The sequence below is a fragment of the Lagopus muta genome, chromosome 7 (genome assembly GCF_023343835.1).
Source record: "Lagopus muta isolate bLagMut1 chromosome 7, bLagMut1 primary, whole genome shotgun sequence".
In the NCBI taxonomy this organism is placed as follows: Eukaryota; Metazoa; Chordata; class Aves; order Galliformes; family Phasianidae; genus Lagopus; species Lagopus muta.
In genome coordinates this window covers 7,105,513-7,131,726 of record NC_064439.1, presented here as the reverse complement: position 1 = coordinate 7,131,726, position 26,214 = coordinate 7,105,513, and the positions used below count along the sequence as shown (strand labels likewise).

At 39.6% G+C, this 26,214-nt stretch overlaps 1 long non-coding RNA gene across 1 annotated transcript in view; it reads right to left on the bottom strand.

Moving 5' to 3' along the window:
- The window catches only part of LOC125696191 (uncharacterized), a 57,654-nt gene that overhangs the window by 10,930 nt on the left and 20,510 nt on the right, over positions 1–26,214 (bottom strand). Inside the window, exon 2 of the long non-coding RNA XR_007378223.1 lies at positions 20,478–20,590. This is a non-coding gene — a long non-coding RNA (uncharacterized LOC125696191). The remainder of the gene's footprint in view (positions 1–20,477; positions 20,591–26,214) is intronic.

Sequence of the window (26,214 nt, the reverse complement as noted above, 5' to 3'; positions counted from 1 at the left end):
TTTTAATAAAAATAAAACCAGCAAAAATCTCAAAATCCCAAGATGAAGCAGAGAAGCTTCATGTAAAAAGTACTGAGACAAAAGATAATCATTCAAAGCTTCAGTTCTTCAGAAACTGAGACCTCTTAGCTTCCGTACATGAGCTGCACAGTAACTCCCAACCTTCACCTGATCCCATTTAACTTCTGCAGCATTTTCCTCCAATAGTAAATGAAGTGCTTGCCCTCCAGAGTTACTCAGAAATCAAAGGCAAGCTGCTGAGAAAAGCCATTGTGTTTTACTGAGGTTGTACAGCTGGCAGCTTGCAGTCTTCCCAGGAACAGATACGTGAAACTTTAAAGTACTTTGCAAGTGCAAGGCGCTGCTTCATGCACTCTGATTGCAGCTCCCCTTTTCCAAGTTCAGCACAAAGGGATACAATATCACCTCCATGTGCATGAGTGGTGCAACATGAGCCACTATTAGGTATTGTCCTCTGATGCAATTGCTTAGAGCTTGTACCCGAGCCTTACTCCTCATACCAGCACTTACTTTCTCCATCAGTTTTTAATATGCCCTTCTTGGCCCTATTTTGCAATCTGAATTCAGAAATAACATCAGACAAAACCCTTCACAAAGTCTTTCTTTAAATTAAGAAGGGAAAAGATTAGGGTGAAGCAGATTGGCAGAGGTCCTTAAAGCCATTTATCCTGTACCCCAGAAGCTGCTAGATAGGGATGAGAAAACCTCTGCTGTTCATTGTTTAATCAACATGAGGCTAAAACAAAGCCATTAATTTCATTAGCAGGAATCACGGAGGGGCTGGTGGATAAAATAAAATGGGATGCATTTTTCAGTTAATTCCAGACTTAAATCCCAACACAAGATTTCTGGCTTATTGCTTCACCCTACACACAGGCCAGTGGGGTGAGATGGTGGCCAGCTTTGTAAATCCTTCAATGGAAATGCACTTCTCTGAATTGCCAAGACTTGGCTTTGGTTTGCACTTCACTAATGATGTAAGAGAGAGCAAACAAAGTAGGACACGTAGATTCAGACCGGTGGAGCTCCAGATTTTTTTAAAGTAATCATTAAGCTCTTAAATATTAATCTTATTTTACAAAATATATTTCATGTGCAATAGTCCTGCATGACTAGATAGCACCAAAAGAAGAATATGAGAAAGCCATAAGTTCCCACAAGCAGGAAAGTACCCAAACATGGCCTCTAAAAGAAAATACGTCAGGCACCTCACAATGGTTCCATATGGCTGACAAAAGAAGTAAGGTCCTGAAATAAAAGTGGGAAAACTTCTAGGAAGAGCATAAATGGAGTAACATCTTTTAAAATGTCAATCTCTCTGTCCATCGACCAACTTGACTAGATAGGTACCGTCACTGCTTTCAGGAGGGAGAAGTAATCAGCACAGAAGTCACAGACAACGTTTCTTCTTCTGTAATTTAGTCCCATGGCTTCCCTGGGGGAAAGCACGGTTCAGTTCAAGCCTGCTCTTGTTTTTCTAGTAAATGAAATACAGGATGAGTGTTCAGTATTCTTTATATTTGCAGTCATTAGCCTTTTAAATTAGAGGAGGGAGTACTTGAAAGGACACACTCTCAAGTACTTTTTCTGCAAGTTCAACTCGGTTTTCTTTTTCTCTTCATAGTTTGGAACAGCTTCGTTTTCCTACCAAATGCATCTTCTACCATTTGTCAAACACTAATTCCCCGCGCCCCTTATGTTACTAATTATGCTTAAAATTAACATGCGAGTAAACAGCTAGTACCTCGTTTGTGCATCTGCATCATCAGAGATGACAGGAAAAGAAATGTTATGTCAAGTCCCAATCCTCAGAGCGCATCTCTCAGAGCACAATGGTAAAATCAGTGATGTTTTGAGCCCTGCTATTCCACATGGATAAGTATAAACAATACCAGATCTTCAAGGCAGTAACCACCACTCCTCAGACAAAAGGATGGCAACAAAGACATAGTGTGAAGAAATCCACAAAAAACTACCAAAAACTCTGTTTGGCATTTGTTTCTCCTAAAAATTCCTTACCCTCTGACTGATACATAAAGTGAAAAGTACCTGCTTCCAGCCAAGCAATCACTGGGGAAATAGTAGTTTGAAATACTGTAGGAAAGAGAGGAGGTTTAAACTGCATCAGGAAAAATAGGCCATCATAACCTTTTGTGCAGTATAGCTCTTGACCTGGAGCCGTATGAGAACAGGAAACAATTTCATGTCTATACAACACACTAATGGCCTCTCCCCTACTCTATATGGCATTTTTCTATTTGCTGAAATACAGAAGCTGAACGTGCTTCAGAGTATCAAGTATCAAGGTTTGTTACCACTTTCTCAGATTTAAATACTGGACAAAGGCCCAAACAGAAAAATAGAGCCCTGGGTCTTATTGCCTTCCTAAATAATTTACACAGCTATAAATCTTGTGTAAAATATCAGTCTGCTATAAAACTGCAAGTTCTAGTCTTGCTGTCTTGTGTTGGGCATAGAGAAGTCTCATTGGCATCAAACCCTCCAATATTTGGAAAGCCACATTTTTTGAGAGAAAATCACTTTTGATCAGCAAAAAAAGGGATTGTTCATCCCTAAAGAACCATCTGGAAGTGACAAGACCTAGGCAAATGCCTAACTCCCCTACACTTACATGGAGGACACAGATAGACATGCTGCTCTTTATCAGCAAGGCACTTATTTTTAGACAGGCGAGGCTCACAGGGAAGGTCCCAGAGCTTGTGTCACTGCTGATGTCTGGAATATGAAGCACTCAAATAGAAACCTGACCTTGAGGTCTCCTTTTCCCCTTTGATAATTATTTCCTCTCACTAAGTCTAAGAGGAGCTGTGGCAACGGCTGTCATTACATGCGTGGAGGAAGCATACTAATACAATTGAAATTCTAATGACTCCAGTTTCCAAGCAGGTACTTTCTGCCAGTGAGCATTGGAAAAAAAAAAAAAAAAAAAAAAAACAAACAAAAAAAAACCACACCAGAGCTACTCTTTCCTATCTCTGCCCACTCACAGGAGAGACCATGAGCTATTTCAGCCCCTCAGACAGCACTGCTATCCTTATTACACCTTTGGTTTTATTAGGAAGACATATGGGAGGCATTTCTCACCACAGACGACGGTGAGAGAATTAAGGCCATGAGTAACATATTTCTAATCAGAGAGTTATTTTAATTCTCCAATTTCTGGGACCAATTCCATCCACCTTCCATTTTTTACCTCCTACCACTGATATATTCTCATTTCTGGGACTTATGCACAGGGTAAAACAGTGAAGCAGTGGCTTACAGTAGTGACATTTCTGGAAGAAATAACCTTTTACTAGCAAAGTGGTAGAGATATGACCTACAGTAAATGCCTCTTTGTATTTCTAAATTTTTCAGTAAGCTGAAGGCAGGTAACAGGAGAGGGAGAAGGATGAAAAGGGCTCCATACTTTAAATGAAAAAGCTTTTCCCATTTTGAATTAAATCGACTGTTTTCCTTAAGCTTTGACATTCACAGGTTCAGCTGTTTCCCAAAGTAAATTTCACATCAGATCCCTCTCACTCCTTCTGCAGTATCTGTGGATTGTAACATCAGAAGAACCCGATTATAATATCAGCTCTTACCTCTTATATTACCCTGCCACAGAATGTCTTGCCTTTATTGCAAATACTCCTGCACCAAACCGAATGACTAGTGTTTGCCTAAAGCTTATCCCTTCACTATTTCATATTATTTCTAAGTAAATACAGCCCATCCAGAAAAACTCTAAGAGCTGTTCTATATAAAAACAGCCCACCAAACCATTTCTCCAGGCTTATATTTCCAGTTAGTTTATGCCGGTTTTGTGACATGGAGCCATTTCCTTCAGTTCAGAAGGTGGCTTAATGTCTGTCTGCTACCTGAGTGGTAACTCCATCTCTAATTAGAAAGTACTACTTCCACTAATCTACATGTCTGGGAAATGAACTGTTTATAATATCTCCTCTATGCAAGACAGATTAGAAAGATTTTGGCAATGGTTCTGTCATTTCCAGCAGCTCACATCAGTGGCTGCAGGTAGAAAATGTTTACATTTGTGCAGCTGAGTGCCTGAAGAGATAAACTCTGCCCTCGTTCCACCAGGATGACAAGGACATGAAAGTGTTGTTAAACAATGTGGCAAGGCTGGGATTTGAACCTGTTTCTGCCAAAATGCACACTGACATCCTCCTCTCCTTCCGGAAAGGTAAAGCATACACATTGCTGCATCCTCATTTCTATGCTAAGTGCAGAACCATCACAAGTGTCTGAAACACAACCACTTTCATTGTTGCTCTTGGAATCTAAGTGCCACATTAGCGTTTATAATTTCTATATCAAGACACGATTTTCTGAAAGTTCCAGTAATGTTGAAGAGGGGATGAAAGCAACAAGAAAAGCAGCTGCCCCAAAATCATGTTGTTACGCAACTCAATTACATAATAGAGCTAGAGGATGATAGCATTCAGACTACTTCAAAATTTGTAAGAGTCTGGGGTCCCTGAGTCAGTAAGCAGAGATGGAGAGAAGTGGTCCAAATGAGGTTGTGGTTCTTGGGAAGAGACAGTAGTCCCAACAGACTGGCACAGAGAGCATCTCCATGAAGGTGGTGCTACAGGAAAGCAAAGTCAAAGGCAGAAGGAAATAGGACTCTAAATTAGGTTTCTGGAAGAAAACTTGACTTTACCACCTAGTAAAAGCAACAGGGAAGTTAAGGTAACCAACTCTGAAGAGCAAAAGGAACCAAACACTTGAAGATATGTTGTGTACATCAACTCAACATGATAGAAGACTGCTTGACTTTCCATCTCAAGAGAGAGCTGAGTAAAGGCTGAATAACATACTGAATGTTGCAAAAAAAAAAAAGCCCCCCCAAAAAAGCCCAAATTATGAAGGGTGATACAGGAACTTCTGAGCAAGACCATTTGCTCCAGAGAAGGATGCAGCAAACGGTATCCTGAGACTGTAATCCCAGTCCCATCTCCAATATCCAATGGAAATATCAGATGGCAGAGGTCACCCAGGTCCCCAGCATCATGAATTCTGCATGCACTGTTTCGTATTAAACAGATCAAACAGGCACTATCAGGAAAAAAGACATATAAATGGCCGGCCTCCAGCTCTACTGAAAAGGAAATCATGCTACTCCTCTGCAGATCCCCAGAAGGGAGTTGTCATTCTGTTTGCTAAATTAATCATTCAAACTTGAAAGTAAGCAAAGTAATTAAGTATCATTTTCAAGATTCATTGTGATACGCCAATAAAGATACCGCAAAACCACTCAGTCCAGGTGACTGTTAATATTTCTTCATACTCATAGTCCAGAAGACACCAGTTATTTCCAATTCATTTAACACAAGCTACAGAGATGTCTCTTTGCTTACAAGGTTGGATACTTCCTTGCTTCCTTCCTACAGGCTTTGCATTGCAATCATATAACTGCACTGCAGTATGACTGGGCAAATGCAATGCTCACATGTTGTGAGCTTTGCTAAGACCCCCTTCCCAAGCATCACAGAAACTATTCATTGAAGGTCAACATTTACACTGAATTTCACTTTTAGTCTAGAGGCTAATGTCTCTATTAATTTTTTTTTTTTATCCAGTAGAAGCAGTCTTTGCAATTTGATAAATGTCCCACTACAGGGCTCTCAACAGCACATTACAGTGAAGAATCTGATATTGAAACAAGGCAGAAACAAGAGAAAAACCAATCAAGCTCTTTCTATGGTCTATGCTGTGAAAAGCATTCCTACAGGGAACAGCAGCATACCTCTGAAATATAAACGTACTATAAATTCTCACTACGTTAATCATTTAAGGAGTCAGTAAGCCAGGTCTTCAAACCTAATAATCATGGAAATTCCAGGAACTATAGGAAGTCAGAGCCATACACAGTAATCACAACACTTCCACAAGTGATAGCTACAATTCCACACAGATCAGCCTCTCTTCCCATCTAAGGCAGCTTTTCCTGCCCTACCACAGTATGCCACCCAAGGCAGCAAACTTGGATACAGAGCTGGACACAAATCTCTAATAAATGAATGAAAGCACTTTGCTCCATCTGTATGGAAACAATATCAGACTATAAAAACATTACTTATGAAAAACTCTTCTCCAGTTGAACAAAACAACTCTGAAAATTTGTGTCCTCTGTCATCTCCCAGACAGAAAGTTGACACCACAAGATAAAATGTGATGGAGCTGTAATGCAAGCTCTGTCTGTTCACTTCACACAAGTTTTCATTTCTATTTAAGATGGGACAGTAGTGGAGAAAGAATCCAGCACAGGATAGGAAGAACTTCCTACCAAGGGAAAAGTGTTTTCTTCATGATCCCTAAATCATTTTGAAGTTACTACATACACATAAGAAATCTTGATCCTACTCATAGTCTTTCTCTCTGCTGTAACAAAAAGTTTCAAAACCATTAGCTATCAAAAGTGCCAATTACACCTACCTCTTATATAGCAGCACATTATTTTCCACGTGGTAACTATTTTATACTGCCTTAAGTTTAACTAATAGATGTAGTTGATCCACTAATTCAATCTGGCCAAAAATGGCGCTTTCATATTTCACTTTAAGTTCAACAGCTTGTGACAGAACAGCTGCAATATATTTCTGCCTTTGCATGAGCTTTTCTTCTGGAAAGAGAATTAGTTTGCAGGGTTCTCTTCTCCATCGAATGGAAACTGTTCTTTCAGAATATTTGATTAAAAAAGAAAAAAAAAGCCAGTAAATCAGCTCAGAAATCTTAACAGTTCTTTTACTGTCTTTTTCATTGCCCTCACTTATATCAGTCTTACCCCAGCTGCCCTGCACACATCTCCTCTGTTCTCTAGCTTGCCTCCACTACGTTACAAACAGATCCAAATTTCAGTATGGGTAAAAAGGCAAGCTGGAGTGACACACAGCAAGCCCCAGTCTTGCCCAAAGCGGCCCATAAATCCCATTTCTACTATTTCTCCAACTGAATGCATGCATTCTTTTCAACTAGATCAAGTACAGATCTCCCACATTTTTCTTTCAAGGCCCTACATCAGTCTGCCTACAATGTGATCTCTTCCTTTGTGCTGCTTCCTTTATGCTCACTCCAGCCAGCTTTCATCCCCACAGATTTCTGATTAATTTCTGCTGCCTCACCACACCAAATCCATTCAAGCTGCTTCTACGTTCAGAGCAACTTCTTGCCCCACAGATACACCCGTGAACTTACTAGCGCTTTCTTTTCCTCATCCTTTTTCTTTGTCATATGGAATTTACTAATTTCTCTGTCTTTGCCATGCCTAAACTGATCTTGATTCTGACAGGAGGATTTGAAGACATGGACAGGTTCCTAGACTTCCTGTCTCTGAATAGGCAGCTCACAAGCAGTAGCAAGTTAGTCTGACTTGCAGAGGGAGAAACAAAGCTAAATTATTCCCCTCACATTTGAGCCAGACTTGGAACGTGTTAGCTGACTTTGAGATGGGTTCTCACCATCACCTTCCAGTTAATCTGTATGTTTTCCACATCTCTGTGGTAGGGCATAAGTTTTACTGCAGACATAGGAGTAACAATAGTGAAAAATCAGAAATGAATGTGAGGCCTTGGTACCATAAATGTCTTGAAGCAAATGTACTGTAGCACAGAAAAAGCGGCTCTTTGGGATGACTACAATAACGCTGCATTGAAGTTACTAAACTCTTTACAAGAAAACGTCCATCATTTTAATTTCCACATATTGCAACTGATTATTCTCACCTTGTTAGCATTATCTGTATTGTTATTCTGTTGCGAAATATTGTTCTGGTAAACATCTATGGGAGGAGTGGCTGACACACCAGAAGGCTGTGCTGCCATTCAATGAGACCTGGATACACTGGAGAGTCAGACAGAGGAACCTGATGAGGTTTAGCAAGAGCAAGTGCAGAGTCTTGCACCTGGGGAGGAACAATTGATTCTTTTGGAGGGCCATGAAGATACTCAGAGGGCTGGAGCACCTCTCCTACAAAGACAGGCTGAGGGAGCTGGGCATTTTCAGCCTGTAGAAGAGAAGGCTGCAAGGAGATCTTACTGCAGCCTTTTTTACCAGGGTAGATAGTGATAGGACAAGGAGGAATGGTTTTAGTCTCAAGCAGGGAAGGTTTAGATTGGATGTCAGGGGGAATTTCTTTACCAAGAGAGTGGTGAGATGCTGGCACAGGCTGCCTAAAGATCTGTCCCTGGAGGTGTTCAAGGATAGGTTGGATGGGGTGCAGGGCAGCCTGGTCTTGTATCAGATCTGGAGGTTGGTTGCCCTGCCTGCCCCAAGGGGTTGGAACTTGATGATTCTTAGGGTCCCTTCCAACCCAAGCCATTCTGTGATTGCACAGTCTTCTCCTGGCCACTGTAAGTTGCCAGCCTGTTGCCAGTTAAAAATATATAAATGCAACACCCTCAGCCAACAACCACCATCCTTCAGGTCTTAATCTTCTTGAAAGCCATCAGCTTCAGATTATATTTCTGACATCAAAAACTGGGCTGGTCTCCTGTGTTTCTTATTGCTTTTGATAGCACTACCCTTGTCTTCTGAAGTTTCTAACGGTTCCATAGTTTAATTAAAAGCCAGTAAAAATGAATCGTTAGAGTACCGGGGAGTCATCCCTACCTGAATAGTTACAGCATCCAGGCTCTTTCCTGTATTCAAGGAGGGAGGCAATGCTGATAAGCTCCCACGCAGCTATACTGCCTGGCTGTTATTAATCCATTTTCAACCACGTACTTAATCGTCTCATACATTCTTCCCCACAATTGTCATTTCATTTGTTTTCTTTACAAAAATAAAAATCCCACCTGAAAAAAATCTCCCACCCAACAAAAAGTCAAAAAGTGTCTTTCTACTCACATTTTACTGTGTTAATATCCTAAGCTGTATAATCAGATTAAAATGTTTTTTTTTAAATGGATCATGCTAAAACCAGACTTACATTGTTACAAAGAGAGTAAAAAAAAAAAAAAAAAAAAAAAGAATTGAGTAAAAGGAGTGAAAACACTTTCAAAGGATTGGCTGAACTCTATTAGTAATGGTGGCAGGGAAAATACTTGATCATGGATGCTGAGTAATGGCTCTGCAACTACATTCTTCCTACCACTTACTTATTTTCACTTTTTTTTTTTTTTTAAAGAGAGAGACCCTAAAGTTGGGAGTCAAGACTGAGATGCTGTTTTGATTAATGCTGCTCATTCATAGAAAAGTGACCTTCCTCCAAAAGTCTTTTCCAACCTTAATGATTCTATGATATCTTCATATCTGTCCCTTTCAATCACTGATAACGTATGACAAGGAATTAGGAAACATGCTCTAGAACAGAGTCTAGTCCTGGGTTGGGGGATGTAATAGGACTCAGGCCAGATGATTCCTACCATCTCCCATCTACCATCTCCTACCATCTTTCCTTTGCGGATGGCTTGGCAAAGCTGACCAGCAAGTTCAGCTCAGCTTGTGTTTTCATGTATTGAACTATTCAATGTTTTAAACAAACTGCATGGCCTCAACCTTTTATGTACTGAGAGCTCCATTAGCTAAAGCAGTCAGTGACCCTTCACATTACCTACTAGCTTGCAGGTGTGGTTTTTGTCAGAGGTTTCTTACTTTAAGTGCTCACTAACAGGCATTGATTACATTCCTCTACTGTTCCTATACACTGATATGTTACTTTAGTTTTTAAATGCAGATGAAAATGTATTTTTGCAATGTGCATTTGTTTGCTGTAAACCCACACATACCAGGGTAGAAAATGGCAAAGGTTTTTGTCCAGTTTTACATTCACACTTAACATTAAGCAAGTTCCTGATTTCATGAGTATAGCAATGCCATCAAGACTATTCCCATACCTGCATAACATGTATGATTTACCTCTTTTTTTTTTCTTTTTTTTTTTAATGCATGCATGCATGCAACACTGATGTAACCAGATAAAGCATCATAAGGTTTTCTCAATACATGTTCTTCTTGCTGCCAAAGGTCACTCTGTCTGGAGATCACCTTCAAGGAAACTGCATCTGACGTACATGAGAGTAAGAGACATTTTTGCTTGAGTGAAGACAGACTTAAAATTTTTCAGGAGGTGCAGACCACTCCAGTTTTATAGTATTTGTTTTTATGTGAAACATAAAAGGTGGCAAGCTATTTAGAAAAGGATTAGATACATTATATATTCTGTCCAATATTTTCCACGTTTATTTTGGAATTCAGCTGCCATTCATTTATCCAGAACCTAGAATCAGGAATTGATTGGAAGAAGAGTTTTACTTCTTGAAGTAGTGTTTTATTTGAAATAAGTTGTGATTTGTTATAGAATCATAGAATCGCTCAGGTTGGAAAAGACCTTAAGATCATCAAATCCAACCGCAACCAAACCACGCTAGCCTAACAACCCCCCCACTAAATCACATCCCTGAGCACCACATCTAAATGGTTTTTAATCACACCCAAGGATGGTGACTCAACCACCTCCTTGGGACCCTATTTTGTAATTATCTCATTTAATACAGTACTCAGAACAGGGGACTCTGACAAACCTACAGGCTACGTTCCAGCTGAGGATCTGTGGCACCTTAAGGAGTGTTCCAAAGGAACACTCAGGCAAGCACAGGTCAAAGACATTCAGTGACAAATGCTGCACATTACATAGAATCACAGAGTAGCTTAGGTTGGAGCAGACCTTAAAGATCTACTGGTTCCAAGCTCTAGAACTCTTCCAAGACAACTTTTTCCTAACCTGAAAGTATGTCATCTTAGCCTGCATCTCGCTTTCTGTGGGTTATGCTGATTACTTCTTGATCACCTCTTAGAGATGAAATTCATACTCCCTATTTTCACATTTCCCAGGCCTCTCTTTCTATAGTTCATCTTCCACGGTCTCTTAGATTGCTCATTGTTTTCATAGCTCAGCAAAATATGTTTGTAACACTCCAGCTGAGATCTAACCACCTCTGACCACAATGTGCATGAATTATTTAAAGACTTTGCAAATAAGGATTTCCATATTCATTTCCAAACCTAATACATGGGTTTGCAACAGTGTGTGACAGTAAACCAAGGGTGATACAGATTTAACAAGAAGGTAATGATACTTAACATTACAAACTCTTTACTTTTTCAGAAGTGCTAATACCTGGTGAACAGAACTTTTCCTCTGGGATTTGACATATTAGTTTTCTTTAAACATTGCAATTTTGACATACAAAAATAATCCAATATTTGCAATTTTCTTGTTACAAGTTTCCAAAGGTTTCCTTGAATGTGCAAAGACTGTTGAGAGGCCTTATCTTTCATCACCCTCTGCATCCCCTACGTCATCCCATGTAGGAGAAGCAATTCTGCTGCAAGCACAAAACATACATGCTGCTTATCTATTCCCACTCCCTCTGACTCTGCCAGAATTACGAAAAAGGCCAGACTCTCTGTTGGGATCAGTGCTGTCTCTCTCATTTAGGCTTCCACTGGAGACTGCTAATGCGCAATGTTTTGCTCCCATAATTAGCTTAGTCAGGGAACATGAAATGAAGTCATACTTCTAGTTGACCAATAAAATGAAATCTGTAACTATTCCAGTGCTGAAACACCTCGTTGGGAGATCTGGAAGTTCTGTGCTTCCCTTGCATCCTTACATCTTGCTAGTTCGTGGTTTCTGAAGTTTGAATTGAAACCTCCCATCTTGCTGATGTAAAACGGATGCCAAGGATCCCCAGTACAAATCTTTCAGTTATTGTTCAACTGTTCATAGCCAATCACCTGCTTTTCTGGTAGGTTATGATGCATAAGAAAAGCAATTAGGTGCAATTTGTGGTGCAGTTTTACAAAGCTATCTTTGTGATGACAAAAACAGGAATGCAATTTGGGAAGTATATGAAATAAACCTAGGGCAATGAGAAAGGTGAGTCAGACGGCAAAGAAAGTAAGTGGCAATATAATGTACTTGACAAGCAGAAATATCAAAGCTAATAATGTGCAGCTGCGCGAGGCACAGGAAGCTATGTTTGATTCTGAATCATTTATAAGAAGCTATTCAATTGCTTGTCACCACATTAGCATACTTAAATAGTTTTAATCTGATTTCACTCTGATTAAAATTGCTGACAAGGATGGAAAATAATGATGAACAGAATCAAGCAGAACAAATAGCATGACTGTAAATGGGCTTATGGATGCATTAGCAAAGGCAGCATACCTAATACAACAGCAGAACCAGAAGCCAAGGGAAAGATTCAGGAGGCAAAACTACAAGAAGGATGTGCGTAACAAAGGCATTTATCCTTTCCCAATTTATTTCATTCTTTGAATTAGATCATAGCTTTAGCAGATGTGGAAGGGGGCGTCACTGAAAAGGCAAAACTTGAGAGATTAATTCTCTAGCAATATTGCTGAGAGGGCTCTGAGAGACCCTTTAGGTCTGAGATGTATAGGGTTAGCCGGGACATGGTATTATAGAATGGCCTGAGTTGGAAGAAACCTCAAAAGACCATCCAGTTCCAATCCCCCTGCTGCACATATCTCTAGTTCTGCCAGAAAAATAACTGAAGCAAAGCAACAAGATCTCAGAGACACCAGGAGCTCAAAAATTCATGAAACACTTTCGAAAATGTGTTTTCCCTTAAGAATTCTCCATGATCTTACATCTTGGAAAACAGGGTGGCATTTTAATTGATAAGTAGGAATCACAGCAAGTAAAGCTCTAAAGAAAAGCAACTGTGGCTTTTGGAGAAATTAAAAGACCTGGTATGCATCTCCTTTGCCTGTCTGCCCCTAAATAATTCCAACAATGGGTAATTCCAGTTCTTAAGGAGAGTAGTAGTGATAAATTCACTTCCACATTAAGAAACAGCTGATATCATGCAGAATAGTCCTCGCAGTATAGAGGAAGTTTGACACTATTTCCCACCATTTGCAGAAAGCTATTTTAAGCTTTCTTTGAGGTTTCTGCATTCCCACGTGGTTGAGTTTGCAACAAGAGCAGCTGCTGTTTCTGGAATCCAGGAATCACAGACCACAGCAGAACTGCTTTCCTGAAGAGCCCCCTTTTCTTCAGGTACTGCTGCCCTGGGTGCTGTATGCTTGCCATATGAAGATGTCTGTTCCAGGAACTCTTCCATATGGCCATTTCTATACATATGTATTATTTTAAATCATTAAGCACCCCAGAACATTGTAGCATATCCATATTAAAAGCTCACAGAGGCTTTGCATCATTAAGTCATCAAAATATATTTGCAAATTCAGTTTTTTCCAGTATTATCTCAATATTGGTCTTTTTTTGAGAGATATGGAAATTAATCCCATGGACTAAGCTTCCAGCTAACACCTATAAGACCATTCTTCCTCTCCTCCTTGAGGTCTACGAACCCTCAGAATATTGGAGCAATCAGAATATCTTTGCTTGTTCTCAACCAGGGATAAGGCCATCCACTGCCTCTCTGGGCAACCTGTGCAGTGTCTCACTAATTTGGATGTCTGCCTTTTTAAACCACAGGAAGGTACAGTAATGCTCAGTGGGAAGGCAAAACAAGGAAAGATAAACCAATTGATACGTAAACAGAGATGGAAGAAATACAAAAAGAGAATCCCCTTATTCTTGCAGCTCTATCTCCCTTAGTGTCTTTCTGACAGAAGTCTTTTCCATTTAAAATGACAGAAGGAAATACATCACTGAGAACCAGAGATGACAATTGCAAACTGTAAGTGTGCTCATTAGAAATTGCCACAACAAATTTTGATGTCTTTCTTGCATGGAGACCTTTCAGAAGAAAAAAGAAAAAAAAAAAAAAAAGGAATAAAAAAAAAGATGCCCTGGAGGTTTTTTTGTTTTTTTTGAAACCTGGAATATTGCAGTAAAATAAAATGCAGTACAAGGCTATATAAAATTTATGGGGCACCTTTTATGAGAACATCCCAAGGGGCTTCACATAATAGCGATAAAACAGTAAAAGACACCACAGCACAGATTTAATTTTTAAAATGGCAGAATATATATTGATGATTTACTATCATTACTCTTGATTGAAGGTCTAAGATCACTCATAAAATGGTTCTGCATAAAGTTAATTCAGGTGAAAGGCATTTAATTTTAATAAAGTTAATTGGTTGATTAAAATAATACCAGAAGGAAAAAATAAATAAAGGAAGAAAGAAAAAGAAAGCAAATATTATGTATTTCAACTAGGAATGGTTTCTGAATTATAGAATCATGAATGCTGGAAAAGGCCACTAAGGATATCAAGTCCAATCATCAGATCTTCACTATCATACCAGAAAAGCACATCACTCAGACATTATCAGCCACTGTAAGTCCTTCAGTGTTCTCTCAGATTACTCAGGTCTCTCTCGAGCCTACGAAAGGACAACTGAGCATCTAACATCTGAGCAATGCATTTTGCTCCTGTTGAAGTGTGCACCCTTGTACAATTTAACCTGTCCAAAATATCACTACTCTTGCTGATTTGTGAACAAGTTCAAGAACCTTGGCTAAGAAAGGCAAGAAAAGCAATGGAAGGTGCATAATCTATGATTAACAGCATCAGAAATGTCTTGGATCACTCGTAGGTCTCTTCACTGGTATTCCTGTAAATTACTGTTACCTATCTCTCTGCATCACCCATAACTCCTCACATATTATAAGTTGACTCTAGCTGTGCAGCCCAGAGCTTCTCCGCGTTCCCAGAAGAGCAGCAGTTTTCTGCTGAATCTGGATTTAAGTACTTTTAAATGAGAACTAACATCAGTACACCAGGAGCAAGACTGAACTGCAATTTCTGCAAGAGTTGTTTGGAGAAAGATAAGCCAAGCACAACGCAACACACAATTAATAGGCTGAATATGTTATGAGCTGACCTCAGGGAATAAAAAGTCAAAGAACAGTATCTGTTCTCTAGCTCTTTGATATAGAAAAGAGGTCAAAGCTAGAAAAAAAAAAACCACTGAAGTAAGAACATCAAGTCAGATGGGACAGGAACAATTAAATGCATTAACAGTTGTGAAAGCTCAGCAACTGTATTTATCTGCTTCTGTACACTTAATTAACACTGAAGTCAGCACCTGACCACGCACTTAAGAGAACGTACCAAGGGATCTGTAAGTAAGCAGGGTCTTACTGTACCAGATAATTATACTAGGTAACCATCTGGGCTAATTCTGTCAGCAAACTGTCCATGGGAGGTTAATTTGAAGAAATGGAGGTTTTGCTTTGTTCTAAACTCCAAAGTCCTCCATTCATCTCATCTCTCCCCTGGAAACGAGCTGAAGGGCAAATGCAAGAAAGTGTTCAGGAACCACAAACTCTGATCTTGAAGGGGATGTAATTTGCCATGGATAAAATCCATATTTACCTGAGAACTTTCCAGCAGCTTTTAAGATCAACACAGAACATATCCGACATCCTTGAATTTGACACAAGTATCTGAGAAGACAAGAGATGCATTCAGCAGAGCATCTACTGAAACCACTGCAGTTTTAACCAGGAGGGATGACAGTAACAGTGTTTCTACCTGAACACCTCTGCTATATAGACCACTTTGCATGGGGTCAAAAGCATCCCAACAGCTGGGCATACCCACTAGCCTGGAGAAGACCTCTTATAGCCATAATTAACAATATATGGGAAACAGGACCATGAGAGGGTGTTTTTCCCTCCTCAGTAAAGTAATTCACAGTAACATTTTCACTCTGTTCACATCTTCTGGCTACCTCTGTACTGTGTTGGAAAAGGAACACAAAGACCTACACTCACAGCCATCATTCCAATGTAGCAGAAATGCGTCCCTAGCCTGGAAAGCACTGTAACAACAAAGTAAGCAACTGGATTCTTCCTCTCCTCTTCCACGCTGCCCACGTTAGGGCAACGAAACTGGTGAGAGATCTGGAACACAAGTCTTATGAGGAGCGGCTGAGGGAGCTGGGATTGTTCAGTCTGGAGAAGAGGAGGCTCAGGGGAGACCTCATTGCACTCTACAGTCTCCTGAAGGGAGGTTCTGGTGAAGAGGGATTTGGCCTCTTCTCCCAGGCAACGAGCAGGACACGGGGTAATGGCCTCAAGTTGTACCAGAGGAGGTTTAGATTAGACATAAGGAAGAACTTTTTCTCTCAGAGAGTGGTCAGGCACTGGAATGGCTGCCCAGAGAGGTGGTGGAGTCGCCGTCCCTGGCAGTGTTCAAGAGGCGTCTGGATGACGTGCTGCGTGATATGGTTTAGTGCTAGTGGTGGCAATGGTGATGAGGAGACGGTTGGACTAGATGATCTTGTAGGTCGTTTCCAACCTTGTGATTCTATGATTCTATGATACATGATCTTTAGGAAATAGCATGAGGCGATACATCTTGTCAGATGTAGATTGGAAATAGTTCCACAGAATGGCAGAAAGTCAACACAGCCAAGCCTGGGGTGTTATCTCTCCAAATCTCTGGGTGGAGTTATACAATGTCAAATAAAAAAAAACCTTCTGATCCCATAAATTTTTGTGTAATCACTAATGAAAGGAGAGTTCAATCCTTACAGTCACTGAAATCCTTATGAAGGCTACAAAGGCTTTACAGAGTGCTCTGTAACAACTAAGGACATACGTTAGTCAGGCCAACAGGTGATAGCCTAGCCATAATAGGGCTTGTCAGCAGGATATTATCTAGCAGACTTAATAGTTCAGACTTATCTAAAAAGCTGTAAATGAACAAAATCTGTATGTTTTACAAAAATCGGTAAGTAATCAGAGCCCTGCAGTACCAAAATGATAAGCTCAGAGATAAAGCACAGGAGAAAGCTCCTTAATGCTTAATCCTCAACTCTCAAGCAAGCCAAGCATAAAATCCTTTAATCAAATCTAATAACCCGGCATAATCTTTAAAATAATGACTGCAAGGAATAACCCATCCCTGCATTCATTAAATCCTGAGACTTTAAAAAATGGATTTTCTTTAACAGCAGTGTTAAAGGTATTCTCATATGTTGCATTATTCATAACTTCCCACAAGTAATAACAAATATTAAAACACAAAAACATTTGATTACACATTCCTATTGTACTCAAGTCTGCATTCTTAACTTTAATACAGCTACATTCTCAGTACAAAGCAAGATATGCGTAACAATACCAAGCACTGAAACTTGATGCTTTTGTCCTGACAATATCATCCCAGATATTAGAATTATTTATTGCTCATGAGAGCAATTAGAAACAAGCTTCTCTCTTTTTTCCTCATTTCCTTGTAAGCAGGTTAGCTGCCAGTGTTTGAAGGTTTCCAGTTCAGCTGTATTAGATAATCTACAGCAGCATTTCTTTCAAGGAAACTCTATCTACAAATGTTTTAGAGAACACAAACATACTGCTTCATGGAAGGATTTAGTGCCATTGAACATATCAAGCTCTTTTTTAAACATAAGTCATTTCAGAGTCTAACAGAACACTCCCCTGGCACACTAACAGGTTTACCAATCTTGCATCATTCACTTGTGTTGTTTGCAATTCACTGCCACCCATTCACTCCTCTCTGAATGTCCAAAGAGTTTAATTTTCATCTTACATTCACATACATGATCATTCATACATAAGCATATAGTCACTCCTTATTAATGCTCTCATTTTTTTTTATATCATACCCCCATTCTGTCAAAATTAAATTATGATCTGCATCAGCATATTTACAGTGGTTCTTATCTCTGTATCCTCTCCATCATGCACATCACTAACCAAAACAATGGGCAGAGCCAAACTCAGAGCAGACCCCCAAAAAACCTCACTGACAATATCCTACTTTTTAATATGAAATCTTAGTATTCACTACATTGTTCTCAGAATACTGATCAGTCTACAGTCATTTCCTCTAGACCATTACTCATTACCACCCATGCACCTGCTGGGTATTAGTCTGCAACGCTCAGAAGAAAAATATTAGGGGCTGGTAGAACTGCCCTTAATTGACTAAATCTTTGCATATCCCTGAAGATTTGAAAACTTCCTCTGCTGCATTCCTCTCCTGCTCTAACTTGGCTTCTCACTCCTTTGGGCACTGATATTCATAGTGCTATCCATCCAATTACAAATGAAGAACAAAACAGAATAAAGGATCCATTGCTTCAGGTTTTTCCAAACCTATGTATTAAGTATCAAACTATGTATTAAGATCATAACAAATGCACCTTGCCATATCTTCTTTCTTTTTATCTTGGCCTTTTTGATTTGGTCTGAGAGATCTTGCAATGTCTTTGTTCTACTTTTTAGCAGTCCAACCCAGTTTCTGCTTTCTCTATACTTTCTTCCTGTGTTTGAAGTCAATAAAAAGCTCGTAATGTAGCCAAACTCATATCTTACTGACTTCTTATCTCTACTCTACAATGAGAGAGCCTTATTAATATTCTCCTTTAAGGAATTGCCAGCATTCTTATATTCCCTACTACATTAGGCTTGCCTCCCAGGCAAGACCTACATATTTGTTGAAGTCTTCCCACTTGAAATTCATTGTTACTGTTTTGCTATGTGCTGTTCAAGTCCTATAGATCATGAACTTATCATTTCCTGAACATTCTTACCTAACCCACCACTTGACTAGACAACGCTCAGCAACTTGTTTAGATTGATCAGCATCTAATGAAAGATCATCCTACTTTAGAAAAGTACATCAGCAGTGCATTCACAGAATGTTTCAAGCAAGATATAGCTAAAATTTATTTTCCTTGTAACAAAAGTGATAAACAACAACCTGCATTATGAATTTTAGCTCCTTCTGATTATTCTTCACAATTCACAGGATCACCAAGGTTGGAAAAAGACCACCAAGATCATCTATTCATCTATCCACATACCATCAGTATTTCCCCACTAAACCATGTCTTTTCTGTGTTATGGTGGTTGTTATCTGGTGCTATGACTTCTTGTAGAACAATCCTGTCTGGTTTTTATGCCCATCCAGGTAATCACTGTCTATGCTACCTCTGGGAAAAATCAAAGATTTCCTCCAACCTCAATTTTGCTCATAATCCTGTAGACAATCACTCTTAGCTAAGGAAAACTGAGGTCTCCTGGTATGGAGGCATGTGTTTATTTCCAAGATGCAAATTACAGCTTCCTGGACACTGATCCTAGATTGAGTGGGTAACAGCACCAGCTGTGCCCTTGTTTCCCTCATCCTTACCTCTCTCCAGCAGCCATATGATCACCCTGACCTGCAGTACAGAAATGTTTAATAAATAGAATAGAAGCTCTGCAATACAGGAGACCTGAATGGATCACTGAAATTGAAAGCTGTCTGCACATGGCTGATCTCAGCAGATCAACTGATTTTAGCACTCAGGGTAAGCATCAGCTGCTGAAGGAGACAGGATGATCTTAGCAGCTGGAGTATGAAAGGACGTAAGATAGACAAAGGTTAAAAAAAAAAAAAAAAAAAGTATTTGCTCTAAGAACATTCAGCTTTGGACTGGAAGAAGCCCTGGGCAGTCCCATATATAATATGATTTTTGGAGATACTTAAATCTCAAAGACATTTAAAAATCTGGGCTTCATTTCCTTTACAAGTCATCTGCAGCTTTGAAAAACATTACTGTGATGCACCAAAATGCTGAAGGCAGGCATGCAAGGTCCTCATGGATTTTAAGGACAACAACAGCAGAATTTCACTCACTGCTTTCATTATATCCCTGCAGAAGGTTTCTTTACAAGGCAGTTGATTGAAGCAAGCATCACCTAGTTTTTCATCAAGTGAATACACTGTATTCCACAAAAATTAATACAGAACATCAACAAAGATGGAAATGCAAGTCTAGAGCACTGTGTATTACTTATTTTAAGAACTGCAGGAAGAAGGAAACAAAATGAAGAGACAAATTTAAGGACTCTTTCCTCTGAAGATGGGGTCATAAAAGACTTTCTTATTAAAAAACAGACAGGTTATAACTATTACAAAGCAAGTCCATAAGATCTACTGGGGTGGATTTAACACTACTGACGTCATCGTATATTCAGATATACATATATTTAGTAGCAAAAGAAACAGTTATGCAGATCCATGGAGAAAGTTCTGGAATAAATAGATATAAGCTTCTGCAAGCAAAATTAGGAAGCAAATGTAACAAAGATGTGTCTGATGTTATCCACAAAGGATGGAAAGCAGGAAGCAATGCCAGCAACACAGCAACAAGCAGGAATACAGTGAGATGTGTTTTAAACACAGAAAAGATTTCTTCAGCTCTACTCTTAAGAGATCTTCACACCAACTTTTGACTTATTGAAAGATATCGAACTCTTTTCCCAGAAGCAGCAAAGAGAGAACAATACTGCAGGTTGCTTACTGGACTATGTGTTCCCATAGTGAAATAGATGGTATATTTTCTTCATTGATCTAAGTAGGATTTTTGAATAACATTTCCTAGTTTTCCCTGGAGTTGCAGCTTCAAAATGGAAACCAATCAATGAACACCCCCCAAAAAAAAAGAAACTTAGCACAAACCTCCAGTGAGGATTTTGCAAATGTGCGAGTACTTCATCACAATGGAGATTCAGCTTGGGTGCTGTCAGTAATGGCACAACCACTTCCAAGAGCAGATAATGACCTGAAACAAACTGTAAAAGTGTATGCAAACACATTAGGAAGTTTAAACTGAATCTGCAAGTCTGTAAGATGAAGAAGAAACAAATCACTCAAGAAGCAGCACTGAAAATAGAATATGCATGCTGGTTGATTCTCTTCTGTCTATCAAAATACTAACACTGTTGTCGGGGATAGTTTTCAGAGATGAACAAACTGTTTGCTGTGATGATGGGAAGAAGTACCCATCAGACAGAAGTACCCAAGTACCAGACTGAATACAAGCATAAGAAAACCTAGATTAATAGAGGCATTGAGAAATTCCCAGCACACCAAAGGAACAGAGATGCTGAAAACAAAGCATTTCCAAAGAATAAAGAATACCATTTCCACAGTTTTAAAGAAAAAGGTGAGAACTTGGCAAATGGACAGCGTCAGAAAAAGCTATGCTCCAGTAAGAATCTTTTTCAATCACAGCCAATAATCAGAGTCGAAGACAAGAACCTGTAAGGATATCTAGCTTTTAGGAGTCCTCAGAATTTGAGAGAAACAAGTGAAAAGACAAGTAACTATCCTTTCAAAAGTAATAGGCAAGATAATCCCTACTCTGACAAGCTAGACACCCCATTACCACAGAGGATTGCAATAGTTGGAAAGACTTTACTCCCTCCCAAGAGAATGAAACACTTTAGAGTTGCATGAAAGACAACTAGAAGGTTGTGCCAGTTATTGGATTAATAACAGCTTATTTAGTTTAATAACATTTTAATTAGAAAATTGGGTTCAAAAGGCAGAGAAAATAAAGAGCAAAAGAGTTCCCTAGGAACAAAAATCTTTCTTTTTCCATGATTTCTATATGATGTGCTTTCTGCAATAGTCCACACTCGAGTAGAGCAGAACAGCACTAAGCACAGCCAGAATACATTGCTTGTAAGCAAGCGTTTTATTGCCTTATTTCCATACCAAATTTCATTTATTTATATAAAATTATCTATACTAGTCAGAAGTAAAGGCAAGACACATTTTTTTTCTGCCACTTTGAGTATCACACAATAACCATGGTCATTAAACTGTGCAAAAAAATATATATATAGATACCTGTGATTGCAGTGTTATTTCATAGCAAAGTTCTGCACTAGCTGCATACTGCTCCTATAGTCCGAGTCATCCTCTTTAGTCCTCCATGGCAAGAAAGAGTTACATTTACATCATTTCTTATTACTGTTGTAAGCACAGTTTTGAGATAAGATTCATATTAGCTATTTTCTGCTCTTGGTGCATCATTTGTCAAGGAAATGAGGAATAAGAATTTCAGTGCCTAATGTGCTCTGTGAATTATAGGACTGCATCAGGATTATACTTCAGCTTTTCTAATAGTTGGTAGTTCTCTTTCATACCTTTCTCTGCACACATCTGCTTGCGTGCTGACTTATAAGTAGCCTTCATTTCAGTTCTCTAGTGGGACTCTTCAATTCTAGATCTGATCAGGTTGTGACATTTTAAAGTATAGCACAGTCATAAGCCAGTTAGGCTCAATTCATTCTGGGGAACTTGGCTGATCCCAAGTGAGGGCCTTACTATGTGTGTTGACCATTTGCAGTGTTTCAAGGAGAGTGGGTTGTCAAGAGTGCAGGATTTTTGTTGTTGAGTGTTTGTTTGTTTTTTTTAAACATGTGTGCCCTTTTGTTCTTGTGTGTGCACTACAAGGGTAATTACAAGGTCATGAGTACACCAGTGTAAATGTATCTGGGTATGGAGAGTATTGATTATCCACATAGAAACGGCTAAAGATTTCTGTGCTTTCATTGCCTTAGTCTTTACTGGCAATGCCTTCTCTCAGTCTTCTCACATCCCTGTGCTTAGAGTCTGGGTGATGAAGTACTAGTCATGGTAGTAGAGCTAGTTAGTGACTACTATATCCAACGACCAAGCAAGATCCAAAGGTGCTGGTTGATGTCATTACCAAAGTTCTGCCTCTCATCTTTGAGAGGTCTTGAAGGTTCCTGATGACTTGAAAAAGGCAAGTGCTACATGAACTGTCAGTAACTGCAAGAAAGATGTTTGGGAAATGACAAGCCAGATTCTCCCTGGTCCTAAGAAAGATATGCAGCATATTCCACTTGAAACCAGGTCAGATATGTGCAGGACAAGAGAGTGATTGAAAAGAGCTACAACAGATTTGCCGAGAAAAAGTCATGTCTGACAAACCTGACTGCATTCTACAAGATACAAGAAAGGACAAGAAAATAAGTAGTATGTGTTGCACCTTGATTTAGCAAAGATTTTGTCAGCATGCCCCTTAGTATTCTTATAAACAAGCTGGTAAGATGTGGACCAGATGGACTGTCCTAAAGGCAAGTGGATGACTACCTAAATTGCTAAACACAGGGAATTAGAGGTTGGTCTTCAAAAGCACAATACTCATGGTATTAATCGAGGTTTGGAGCCAGTAGTTTTTAAATGTTGTATTAACTACCTGACCAATAGCAAGGGCTGCAATCAGCAGTTTTGCAAATTATACCAAAAGGGGAAGAAACCAATACTCTAGAGAGCAAGGCTGTTGTTTGAGACAACTTAATAGAGGGGAGAAATGAGCTAGCAAAAATATCCAGAAGTTCAGCAAATACAAAGTGTACACAGTGAGGAATGGCTTGCACTGTGGACACAAGCTAGAGTTTAACCAGATGGAAAGGATCTCAAATCTCTACAGGTGAGGACCCACGGGTTCTGGTGGACAGACAGTTGAACTCAAGTGAGCAGAGAGTCTTTACAGCAAATAAAAGCAAATGCACAGACAGTAAGTCAAAAGAAGTGAATATTTTTTCTCTGTTTGGCACTTGTAAAACAGCATATGGAGTATTGTATCCCACTTGATCCTCTTATACAGAAGAATGGCACAAACATACCAGAGTTAGCACAGCAGATGGCCACTGTGATGCTCCAGGGACTGGAGCACGTAAAGAGGCTGAAAAGGCTGGTTTGGCTCAGCCTGCAAAGAGAGAGGATCTAGGGGAATCTTGTTACTGCTTTTAACTACTCAGTAGTGAGGGAGTGGGTATTATAGGGAGAAGACAGAATCAAACTTGCCTCAGAGGTGCACAGCAACAGAACAAAGGGTGGAAGATGCCAGTTGCCACAAGAAAAAAATCCTAGCAGATATAAAGAAAAAGTTTTTCTCCACAAGGGTTATTTCCATCCTTGGAGATGCTCAAAATAAAAACTATACATAGTCCTGAGCAACAGTAAATTTTGCCCTCCTCAAAGTAGGGGCCTGGACTGGAAATCTCCAGAGGTCCCTTCCAATCTAACTCACTCTGTGACTTCTGGATTTAACAGAAAACAAGTTCCATATTATTCCCTTTCTTCTCTTTTTCCTCACTCTCACAAGGTTATTTGTGTTGCTGTTTCAAACACTCTCCAGCACACCCTCCTCAGGGAGCCTTTTCCCACTTATTTAAACTTTCTGAAGTACTCTAATTCTGCCAATAATTGCATTCTACCTTTATATTAGGTATGGAAAGGGGCACGTTGTTGAATATTAAAAATGAAGTCACTGACAATGTACATTATAGCAACAGGGAAGCTTGAAGTGGAATTAATGACTGATGAATTGAGAAAAGGGTAATGAGTTCCCTGTAGCCTTCACTGTGCTGCCCACATTCCATTATCTGCTAAAATCACTTCCTTTAAAAATCTAGATTAAAATGTCCGAGCTGAAACTAATGAAAACATCTTAATCAACACAGCAGTGTGAAATGGTTTGAAAATGTCTCTGAATGGCAACAAACAGCAGTCTTAGATACAGACATGCTGACAGCTGTTGATGGAGGATGAGAATTCTTTTCTGTAATTAATTCCTCACATGGGGGCCAAATCCAGGAATGTATTTCCACTTCTTCTTAACACTAGGTATATTTTAACTTTTCAAATTAGATATTCCAAAACATTCACATCAAAAGATAAGCATCCTTTTTTTTGCTGGCTCCCATCATAAACTCACAGCCCGAATTCCAATGGTAACTGCGCAAAGCTTCTGAACACATTTGTGCAACTTTATGGCCTTTAGTCAAACTCCCAAGTTCCCACGAGCCTTCCAACAGCCATCTCCCACACAGACAATATTAAAGAGGAGGAAAAATGGGCAAGATCCTATCCTGCTCCAAGACGCTTCTTGCATACAAAATCCACTCCCAAATGTATCATAGGGAATTTTTCTAATAAGACATATTGCTATTATGTTTCACAGTCATCATTTTAAAACAGCAGGGTGTCTCTGGAGCTCCACAGGACTGCACAGTTGGACTTAAAACATTGCCTGAATTCTCAGGGAACAGACATTTACTGAAGAGGAGAGAAGGTTAAGCATTACCAGTATCTATGAGCCTTTGCTCAGAAATAAATGCTCATTTGTTGCTTTCATTCATTCTTTTCATTGCTGCGTGTTGGATTAATTTAGATCATTGCCCGCTTCCTGAGACAGACTCGTTTTCACAAATGAAATTTGTATCTCTGGACACAGATGAAAAAATTAATTTTTTCCATCTCCCTCAAGCAACTAACTCCAGAAAAACAGTTTGTAACACAAGAGGAAAAGACAGGCTGCATTAGTTGCACCACGGCACATCTGACTCCAGAACTGGACATGGCTTATGGCACGTGCAGGACACGCTGCAGTTTAATGGCACCTGTCCTTGCAAACGTGTCCTCACCTTATTCCTACAGCAGTGGAACCACTGCATCAGCTCACAGCCCTGGCAAGGACTCTCATGTCCCTGAGAGAAAACTGTTGCTTCTCCTTCCTGTCTTTTCAGAGCTATGTTGCAAATAAGTTGGGTGTCAGGAGTAAGTTCTTTACTGTAACAGTGGTGAGGTGCTGACACAGGCTGCCCAGAGAGGCTATGGAAGCCCCGTCCCTGGAAGGCACCCTGGGCAGCCTGGTCTACTATTAAATGCACAGGTTGGTAGCCCTGCCTGTGGCAGGGGAGTTGGAGCTTCATGATCCTTGAGATTCCTTCCAACCCGGACCATTCTGTGATTCTGTGTGAAGAAGAGCATGAAGGGACAATTGTGCAGAAATTAATTTACCAGAGTATTTGCTGCTCTGATTATCCCCTTTAAATTCTCTTGCAAGAACAGCTGCCAAGGATCTGCTCCTGCAGGTAAACCCTAATTTATGGGTATTGATGTTGCCCATCAGCACATCATTGCAAGACACATAGCACCATAGATTTTGTTCTCATACAAAACAATCTCATATCCATTTAAAAAACTTAATGTGTAGTCTGCCTTCTTCCACAAAGGTGAGATCCCTACTTCGTATTTCAGCCAGCTTTCTGGAACAGACTCTTGAAGGTTCTAATTCACCTGACCTATTGACCAAGAGGAGCACAGACTTGCTGGGTTCAGCTGTGGGTGACTAGATCACACACATCTATCTAGAGCAGAACGGTATGAGGTCACCCTTAAATACACAGTAAAGTGAACTCAGGAAGAATGATATCAGCCCTACATTAAGTTTTTCTGATGCTGAACAGATGGAGCAGACCCTCCTCTGGGGTTATCCAAGGTAATTCTTTGCTAACTTCTGGGAAACTGTACTGCAGAGCATCATTACTTTCATGAATTAAAAATCTGCTTCTTTGACACAGTTACATTGGAA